The following is a 10,638-nucleotide window of genomic DNA, read 5'->3' on the forward strand; positions in this document are numbered from 1 at the left end:
TAGTGCGGATCCCAGCCTATGGAATAACAGCTGCATAGTGCGGATCCCAGCCTATGGAATAACAGCTGCATAGTGCGGATCCCAGCCTATGGAATAACAGCTGCATAGTGCGGATCCCAGCCTATGGAATAACAGCTGCATAGTGTGGATCCCAGCCTATGGAATAACAGCTGCATAGTGCGGATCCCAGCCTATGGAATAACAGCTGCATAGTGCGGATCCCAGCCTATGGAATAACAGCTGCATAGTGTGGATCCCAGCCTATGGAATAACAGCTGCATAGTGTGGATCCCAGCCTATGGAATAACAGCTGCATAGTGTGGATCCCAGCCTATGGAATAACAGCTGCATAGTATGGATCCCAGCCTATGGAATAACAGCTGCATAGTGTGGATCCCAGCCTATGGAATAACAGCTGCATAGTGCGGAACCCAGCCTATGGAATAACAGCTCCATAGTGTGGATCCCAGCCTATGGAATAACAGCTGCATAGTGCGGATCCCAGCCTATGGAATAACAGCTGCATAGTGTGGATCCCAGCCTATGGAATAACAGCTGCATAGTGTGGATCCCAGCCTATAGAATAACAGCTGCATAGTGTGGATCCCAGCCTATGGAATAACAGCTGCATAGTGCGGATCCCAGCCTATGGAATAACAGCTGCATAGTATGGATCCCAGCCTATGGAATAACAGCTGCATAGTGTGGATCCCAGCCTATGGAATAACAGCTGCATAGTGCGGATCCCAGCCTATGGAATAACAGCTGCATAGTGCGGATCCCAGCCTATGGAATAACAGCTGCATAGTGTGGATCCCAGCCTATGGAATAACAGCTGCATAGTGCGGAACCCAGCCTATGGAATAACAGCTGCATAGTGCGGATCCCAGCCTATGGAATAACAGCTGCATAGTGCGGATCCCAGCCTATGGAATAACAGCTGCATAGTGTGGATCCCAGCCTATGGAATAACAGCTGCATAGTGCGGATCCCAGCCTATGGAATAACAGCTGCATAGTGCGGATCCCAGCCTATAGAATAACAGCTGCATAGTGCGGATCCCAGCCTATGGAATAACAGCTGCATAGTGTGGATCCCAGCCTATAGAATAACAGCTGCATAGTGTGGATCCCAGCCTATAGAATAACAGCTGCATAGTATGGATCCCAGCCTATGGAATAACAGCTGCATAGTGTGGATCCCAGCCTATGGAATAACAGCTGCATAGTGCGGAACCCAGCCTATGGAATAACAGCTCCATAGTGTGGATCCCAGCCTATGGAATAACAGCTGCATAGTGCGGATCCCAGCCTATAGAATAACAGCTGCATAGTGTGGATCCCAGCCTATAGAATAACAGCTGCATAGTGTGGATCCCAGCCTATAGAATAACAGCTGCATAGTGTGGATCCCAGCCTATAGAATAACAGCTGCATAGTGCGGATCCCAGCCTATAGAATAACAGCTGCATAGTATGGATCCCATGCCTGATGGAATAAATAGCTGCATAGTGTGGATCCCAGCCTATGGAATAACAGCTGCATGTGTGGATCCCAGCCTATGGAATAACAGCTGCATAGTGTGGATCCCAGCCTATGGAATAACAGCTGCATAGTGTGGATCCCAGCCTATAGAATAACAGCTGCATAGTTGGATCCCAGCCTAAATTAATAACAGCTGCATAGTGCGGATCCCAGCCTATAGAATAACAGCTGCATAGTGGGATCCCAGCCTATAGAATAACAGCTGCATAGTGCGGATCCCAGCCTATGGAATAACAGCTGCATAGTATGGATCCCAGCCTATAGAATAACAGCTGCATAGTGTGGATCCAGCCTATGGAATACAAATGGGTCTTTTGTTGCTCAATCTAATTCATGCTGATAAAATAAATAAATCCATAGGCCGAATGGACACATGTTCAAACACTTTTGAAAGACTTAAAGCATTGTAGTTTACATCATCCTGCATAGGTTATATTATCCTGTAAAGATATATTTAATCCTATTAGGTTAATTATCCTGGGTTAAAAATTACATTATCCCATTAGGTTACTTAACCTGCATTATGGTTACTTATCCTGCATTAACATTACTTATCCTGCATTAGGTTACTTATCCTGCATTAGGTTACTTATCCTGCATTAGGTTACTTATCCTGCATTAGGTTACTTATCCTGCATTAGGTTACTTATCCTGCATTAGGTTACTTATCCTGCATTAGGTTCAATTGGTAAAATAGATGTTTGTCTTCTTCTAATGCCTCTTAAGGGGAAAGTAATCAAACTTGTACTGAATGTAATTAGATTAAGTTACTGAGTTTCCAAAAGTAACGTTACCGATTACAATTTGACAGGTAACTAGTAACTAACGGATTACTTTAATTATTATTTAAAAAGTAACCTACCCAACTCTGAGTGTAGTGATGTCTGATATATATTGTTTTGTTATTGTATTGTAATTTCAAATATAATTTTAAAAAATCAAAACAATATTTTCAATAAAGCGGGACAGATAAACTAAGGTTAGCTAGCGAGGCAGGGTAGCTAATGTTTTAGCTAACGTTATCTACCGCATTACAATTTAGTTCAGTTGTAACTCATACAAGTTTATTGTCGAGATACTGCTGGTTATGTAACGTTATCATTTGATAATGCTAAGGAGGCAGGCTAGCTAATGTTAGCCTACAAATCGGATTAGCAAATTAGTTCGTAGCTCATACAAGTGTATTATGTTTTGTCTCGGGCAAAACTAAATAATGGATGCAGCTATGGTGGTAGTTAACTCATCTCTAAATCTTTTGTTATTCTTTTTTTTTTAGAGTGAACTAGGAGGAACGTCACCGGCCTGAATCTAATTCAATCTGGATCTACAGTCAATCTACATCTGTAAAGCCAAGTTAATAAACAGATCACTGACCATTTCGAATCCCACCGTACCTTCTCCTCTGTGAAATCCGGTTTCCGAGCCGGTCACAGGTGCACCTCAGCCACGCTCAAGGTACTAAATGATATCATAACTGCCATCGATAAAAGACAGTAGAGTGCAGCCGTCTTCATCGACCTGGCCAAGGCTTTCGACTCTGTCAATCACTGTGTTCTTATCAGCAGACTCAATAGCCTTTGTTTTTCTAATGACTGCATCGCCTGGTTCACCATCTACTTTGCAGATAGAGTTCAGTGTGTAAAATCGGAGGGCATGTTGTCCGGACCTCTGGCAGTCTCTATGGGGGTACTACAGGGTTCAACTCTCGGGCCGACTCTTTTCTCTGTATATATCAATGATGTCGCTCTTGCTGCGGGCGATTCCCTGATCCACCTCTACGCAGACGACACCATTCTGTATACTTCTGGCCCTTCCCTGGACACTGTGCTAACTAACCTCCAAACGAGGTTCAATGCCATACAACACTCCTTCCGTGGCCTCCAACTGCTCTTAAACGCTAGTAAAACCAAATGCATGCTTTTCAACCGTTTGCTGCTCGCACCCGCCCGCCCGACTAGCATCACCACCCTGGACGGTTCCGACCTAGAATATGTGGACAACTATAAATACCTAGGTGTCTGGTTAGACTGTAAACTCTCCTTCCAGACTCATATTAAACATCTCCAATCCAAAATCAAGGCTGGCCCTCGCTACATATTTGTCGCCAGAACCACTGTCTCCAGGTCATCTATAAGTCTATGCTAGGTAAAGCTCCGCCTTATCTCAGCTCACAGGGCACGATAACAACATCCACCCATAGCACGCGTTCCAGCAGGTATATCTCACTGATCATCCCCAAAGCCAACACCTCATTTGGCCGCCTTTCCTTCCAGTTCTCTGCTGCCAGTGGCTGGAACGAATTGCAAAAATCGCTGAAGTTGGAGACTTTGATTTCTCTCGCCAACTTTAAACATCAACTATCTGAGCAGCTAACTGATCACTGCAGCTGTACATAGTCCATCTGTAAATTGCCCACCCAATCTACCTACCTCATATGTATTTATTTTGTTTACTTTTCTGTTCTTTTGCACACCAGTATCTCTACTTGCACATCATCATCTGATCATTTATCACTCCAGTGTTAATCTGCTAAATTGTAATTATTCGCTCCTATGGCCTATTTATTGCCTACCACCTCATGCCTTTTGCACACACTGTATGTAGACTTTATTTTTTTCTACTGTGTCATTAACTTGTTTATTGTTTACTCCATGTGTAACTCTGTGTTGTTGTCTGTGTCACACTGCTTTGCTTTATCTTGGCCAGGTCGCAGTTGTAAATGAGAACTTGTTCTCAACAAGCCTACCTGGTTAAATAAAGGTGAAATAAAAAATAAAAGGCTCTAAGGGGTGGCCAGCCCTCTTCTGGCTGTGCCGGGTGGAGATTATAACAACATGGCCAAGATGTTCAAGCGTTCATAGATGACCAGCAGGGTCAAATAATAATAATCACAGTGGAATAAATATCAGTTGGCTTTTCATAGCCGAGCTTTCAGAGTTAGAGACAGCAGGTGCAGTAGAGATAGTCGAAAACAGCAGGTCCGGGACAAGGTTGCACGTCCGGTGAACAGGTCAGGGTTCCATAGCCACAGGCAGAACAGTTGAAACTGGAGCAACAGCACGACCAGGTGGACTGGGGACAGCAAGGAGTCATCAGGCCAGGTAGTTCTGAGGCATGGTCCTAGGGCTCTCTCTCGAGAAAGAGAGAGGGAATTAGAGGGAGCATACTTAAATTCACACAGGACACCGGATAAGACAGAAGAAATACTCCAGATATAACAGACTGACCCAGGATAATTACTGAAGGCTGAGACAGGAGGGGTCAGGAGATATAGTGGCCCCGTCCGACTATACCCCAGACGGCCAACCAGGCAGGACATAACTCCACCCACTTTGCCAAAGCACAGCCCCCACACCACTAGAGGGATATATTCAACCACCAACTTACTACCCTGAGACAAGGCTGAGTATAGCCCATGAAGATCTCCCCCACGGCACGAACCCAATAGGGGCGCCAACCCGGACAGGAAGATCACGCCAGAGACTCAACCCACTCAAGTGACGCACCCCTTCTAGGGAAGAGCACCAGTAAGACAGTGACCCAGCCCCTGTAATAGGGTTAGAGGGAGAGAATCCCAGTGGAGAGAGGGGAACCTGCCTTTCCGTTCACCTTCACACTCCTGGGCCAGACTACACTCAATCATAAGACCTACTGACAAGATGAGTCTTCAATAAAGACTTAAAGGTTGAGACCGAGTCTGCGTCTCTCACATGGATAGGCAGACCATTCCATAATAATGTAGCCCTGTAGGCGAAAGCACTGCAAGGGGAACCTTGGCATCACCCAGACATGCCCTTCCTGTAAATTTATTTTTATTTTTTATTATTTAGGCAAGTCAGTTATGAACTAATTCTTATTTACAATGAAGGCCTACCCCGGGCCAAACCCGGACAACGCTGGGCCAATTGTACGCCGCCCTATGGGACCCCCAATCCCGGCCGTCTGTGATGCAGCCTGGATAAATGGAAAAGGGAGGACACTTGAATCAGGTTGGTGACATTTTACCTGGTCAAAACAGTCGAGTTTTGTCCCAATTCACCTTCATAACCTAGCCTGGTTGAACCAGCCTGATCGCTGCATTTACCATTATATTTATGATTATACTTATTACCCAAGATGACATAGCAGTCAGACGTCCTTTGTCCTCGTCTTTTCATGTCCCGTGTATATATATATATATATATATGTACTCCTTTCTTCGCATATCTTTAAAATATTTTATTTTCCAAAAACTCAACTTCAAAACACTCTCCTGCAACCTGCCTCACCAATTAAAAGAAAAAAGTATTATTTACGTCAAATCTGAAATCCACAATAGAAACTAGCCAGAAGCTAGCCTGTTTACTGGCTAACGTTAGTATTCAGCTAACCACGGTTGGTGGTCATCAGCTATCCTTTAGCTCGAAAAGCTATCGCCAGTTTTGTACAACGCGACTCAGACCAGAACATACTGGACCAATTTTTTCTCTCCATATCCCCGGATTTCAACCACAAGCTCTGGACATTTACACCTGGATCTCGCAGCTGCTATCCGTGTGACTATTGGCTTACGTCGATCCTGGAGCAAATATTAATGATTCCGGAGCTAGCCAGCTGAAGAGTTCCATCAGCCACTCCTGGGCTACAATCACCTATCCGGACCCATTTTACTGCGGATGCGGAGCCCCACCGGGCCTTCACGACTGGACTACCGACGTTATCTGCCCGAGGGAGTTATCCAACTGGCCCCTCCGTTGCGACGTTACCTGAACGCCCATCTGCAGCCCGTTAATTGTTAGCTGTCTTATCGGCTGCTATCTGAATAGGTCTATCGGACAATTTTCTTGGATCACTATAACTATATCTATTTTGTCATTTGGATTGATCCCCTCTACCACACGGAACCCCACTAATCTACCGACGGAAACACACGAAGTGGCTAAAAACAGACCTCCATCCTGTGCTAGCTTGCTACCGATGGCCCGGCTAGCTGTCTGAATCGCTGTGACCCCAACCAAACTCACTACTCACTGGAGCCTTATGATCACTCGACTAAGCATGCCTCTCCTCAATGTCAATATGTCTTGTCCATTGCTGTTCTGGTTAGTGTTTATTGGCTTATTTCACTGTAGAGCCTCTAGCCCTGCTCATTATACCTTATCAAACCTTTCAGTTCCACCACCCACACATGCGATGACATCACCTGGTTTCAATTATATTTCTAGAGACAATATCTCTCTCATCATCACTCAATACCTAGGTTTACCTCCACTGTATTCACATCTTACCATACCTTTGTCTGTACATTATACCTTGAAGCTATTTTATCGCCCCCAGATACCTCCTTTTACTCTCTGTTCCAGATGACCAATTCTCATAGCTTTTAGCCGTACCCTTATCCTACTCCTCCTCTGTGTCTCTGCTGATGTAGAGCTGAATCCAGGCCCTGCAGTGCCTAGCTCCACTCCTATTCCCCAGGCGCTCTCTTTTGATGACTTCTGTAACCGTAACAGCCTTGGTTTCATGCATGTTAACATTAGAAGCCTCCTCCCTAAGTTTGTTTTATTCATTGCTTTAGCACACTCTGCCAACCCAGATGTTCTAGCTGTGTCTGAATCCTGGTGTTGCAATCTACTGTAAAGATAGCCTGCAGAGTTCTGTCCTACTATCCAGGTCTCTACCCAAACAATTTGAACTTCTACTTTTAAAAATCCACCTCTCTAAAAAACAAGTCCCTAACCATTGCCACCTGACATAGACCACCCTCTGCCCCCAGCTGTGCTCTGGACTCCATATGTGAACTGATTGCCCCCCATCTATCTTCAGAGCTTGTGCTGCTAGGCGACCTAAACTGGAACATGATTAACACCCCAGCAATCCTACAATCTAAGCTTGATGCCCTCAATTTCACACAAATTATCAATGAACCTACCAGGTACCACCCCAAAGCCGTAAACACGGGTACCCTCATAGATATCATCCTAACCAACTTGCCCTCTAAATACACCTCTGATAGTGATCTCATCCCGTCAGTAGAGGATGCCTGGTTATTTTTTTTAAATGCCTTCCTCACCATCTTAAATAAGCATGCCCCATTCAAGAAATTTAGAACCAGGAACAGATATAGCCCTTGGTTCTCTCCAGACCTGACTGCCCTTAACCAACACAAAAACATCCTATGGCATTCTACATTAGCATCGAACAGCCCCCGTGATATGCAACTTTTTAGGGAAGCTAGAAACCAATATACACAGGCAGTTAGAAAAGCAAAGGCTAGCTTTTTCAAGCAGAAAAAAAGTTCTGGGACACTGTAAAGTCCATGGAGAAAAGGAACACCTCCTCCCAGCTGCCCACTGCACTGAAGATAGGAAACACTGACACCACCGATAAATCCACTATAATTGAGAATATCAATAAGCATTTTTCTACGGCTGGCTACCCCTACCCCGGTCAACAGCACTGCACCCCCCAAAGCAACTCGCCCAAACATTTCCCATTTCTCCTTCTCCCAAATCCAGTCAGCTGATGTTCTGAAAGAGCTGCAACATCTGGACCCCTACAAATCAGCCGGGCTAGACAATCTGGACCCTTTCTTTCTAAAATTATCTGCCGAAATTGTTACCACCCCTATTACTAGCCTGTTCAACCTCTCTTTCGTGTCGTCTGAGATTCCCAAAGATTGGAAAGCAGCTGCGGTCATCCCCATCTTCAAAGGGGGGGACACCCTTTACCCAAACTGCTACAGACCTATATCTATCCTACCATGCCTTTCTAAGGTCTTCGAAAGCCAAGTTAACAAACAGATTACCAACCATTTTGAATCCCACCATACCTTCTCCACTATGCAATCTGGTTTCAGAGCTGGTCATGGGTGCACCTCAGCCACGCTCAAGGTCCTAAACGATATCTTAACCGCCATCGATAAGAAACAATACTGTGCAGCCGTATTCATTGACTTGGCTAAGGCTTTCGACTCTGTCAATCACCACATTCTCATCGGCAGACTCGATAGCCTTGGTTTCTCAAATTGCCTCGCCTGGTTCACCAACTACTTCTCTGATAGAGTTCAGTGTGTCAAATCGGAGGGCCTGTTGTCCGGACCTCTGGCAGTCTCTATGGGTTCAATTGTTGGACCGACTCTCTTCTCTGTATACATCAATGATGTCGCTCTTGCTGCTGGTGAGTCTCTGATCCACCTCTTACGCAGACAACACCATTCTGAATACTTTTGGCCCTTCTTTGGACACTGTGTTAACAACCCTCCAGACGAGCTTCAATGTCATACAACTCTCCTTCCGTGGCCTCCAATTGCTCTTAAATACAAGTATAACTAAATGCATGCTCTTCAACCGATCGCTGCCTGCACCTGCCCGCCTGTTCAACATCACTACTCTGGACGGCTCTGACTGAGAATATGTGGACAACTACAAATACCTAGGTGTCTGGTTAGACTGCAAATTCTCCTTCCAGACTCACATCAAATAATATAATAATAATAATAATAATAATATATGCCATTTAGCTGACGCTTTTATCCAAAGCGACTTACAGTCATGTGTGCATACATTCTACGTACGTCAAACATCTCCAATCCAAAGTTAAATCTAGAATTGGCTTCCTATTTCGCAACAAACCATTCTTCACTCACCAACCTTCCCTTGTAAAACTGACCATCATACCAATCCTCGACTTCGGCGATGTCATTTACAAAATAGCCTCCAATACCCTACTCAACAAATTGGATGCAGTCTATCACAGTGCCATCCATTTTGTCACCAAAGCCCCATATACTACCCACCACTGCGACCTGTACGCTCTCGTTGGCTGGCCCTCGCTTCATACCAAATCCACTGGCTCCAGGTCATCTGCAAGACCCTGCTAGGTAAAATTCCCCCTTATCTCAGCTCGCTGGTCACCATAGCAGCAGCCACCTGTAGCACACGCTCCAGCAGGTATATCTCTCTGGTCACCCCCAAAACCAATTCTTCCTTTGGCCTTCTTCCTCTCCTTCCAGTTCTCTGCTGCCAATGACTGGAACGAACTACAAAAATCTCTGAAACTGGAAACACTTATCTCCCTCACTAGCTTTAAGCACCAGCTCTCAGAGCAGCTCACAGATTACTGCACCTGTACATAGCCCACCTATAATTTAGCCCAAACAACTACCTCTTTCCCAACTGTATTTAATTAATTTATTTATTTTGCTCCTTTGCACATCATTATTTCTATCTCTACTTTGCACATTCTTCCACTGCAAATCTACCATTCCAGTGTTTTACTTGCTATATTGTATTTACTTTGCCACCATGGCCTTTTTGCCTTTACCTCCCTTATCTCACCTCATTTGCTCACATTGTATGTAGACTTGTTTCTACTGTATTATTAACTGTATGTTTGTTTTACTCCATGTGTAACTCTGTGTCGTTGTATGTGTCAAACCGCTGTATCTTGGTGAAATAGCCTCCCGGGTGGAGCAGTGGTTAAGGGCGCTGTACTGTGCCATAATAAACGTCACATATTACAATATCTGAAGCGAAATAGAAAAGTGAGTGCAGGCTAGATTAGAGAGAGAAGAGTTTATTTCCAAAACACTATATATCTGTTTTCAGAAATGTTGGTCAATTGTCTTTTATTGTTTAAATTACTTATGAAAGGGAGAGAGTTTTTTTCTCTCACTTTTTTCTCACTAATCACGGTTGAGACAATACACTTTTTTTGCAAAATGCTATATATCTGCCTCACTCTCAGAGAAATAAGTGGTACTGATAGGTTTTACACAGTCTAATGTAACTAATAACTACATTTTTAATAAAGCACTATACAAATTATACATCATTTTTATAATTCATACAGTAATATGAGATCTGTATGTAAAACATTTACATGAGATATTTTAATTATTTTGCAGATGCTCCAGAGTGATTTACAGTTAGTGCATTCATATTAAGCTAATTAGGCGAGACAACACATGTCACAGTCAAATATACAGGATACAAACATTCCATTCCAGCTAAACAATGGATATATAGTGTTTTGAAAAAAAAACACACAATTTAATTCACATCTAAAATCTATGAATTAAAAATCTGATGTCACACACACACACACACACACA

Source organism: Oncorhynchus keta, chromosome 10, assembly GCF_023373465.1.
Source record: "Oncorhynchus keta strain PuntledgeMale-10-30-2019 chromosome 10, Oket_V2, whole genome shotgun sequence".
NCBI lineage: Eukaryota > Metazoa > Chordata > Actinopteri > Salmoniformes > Salmonidae > Oncorhynchus > Oncorhynchus keta.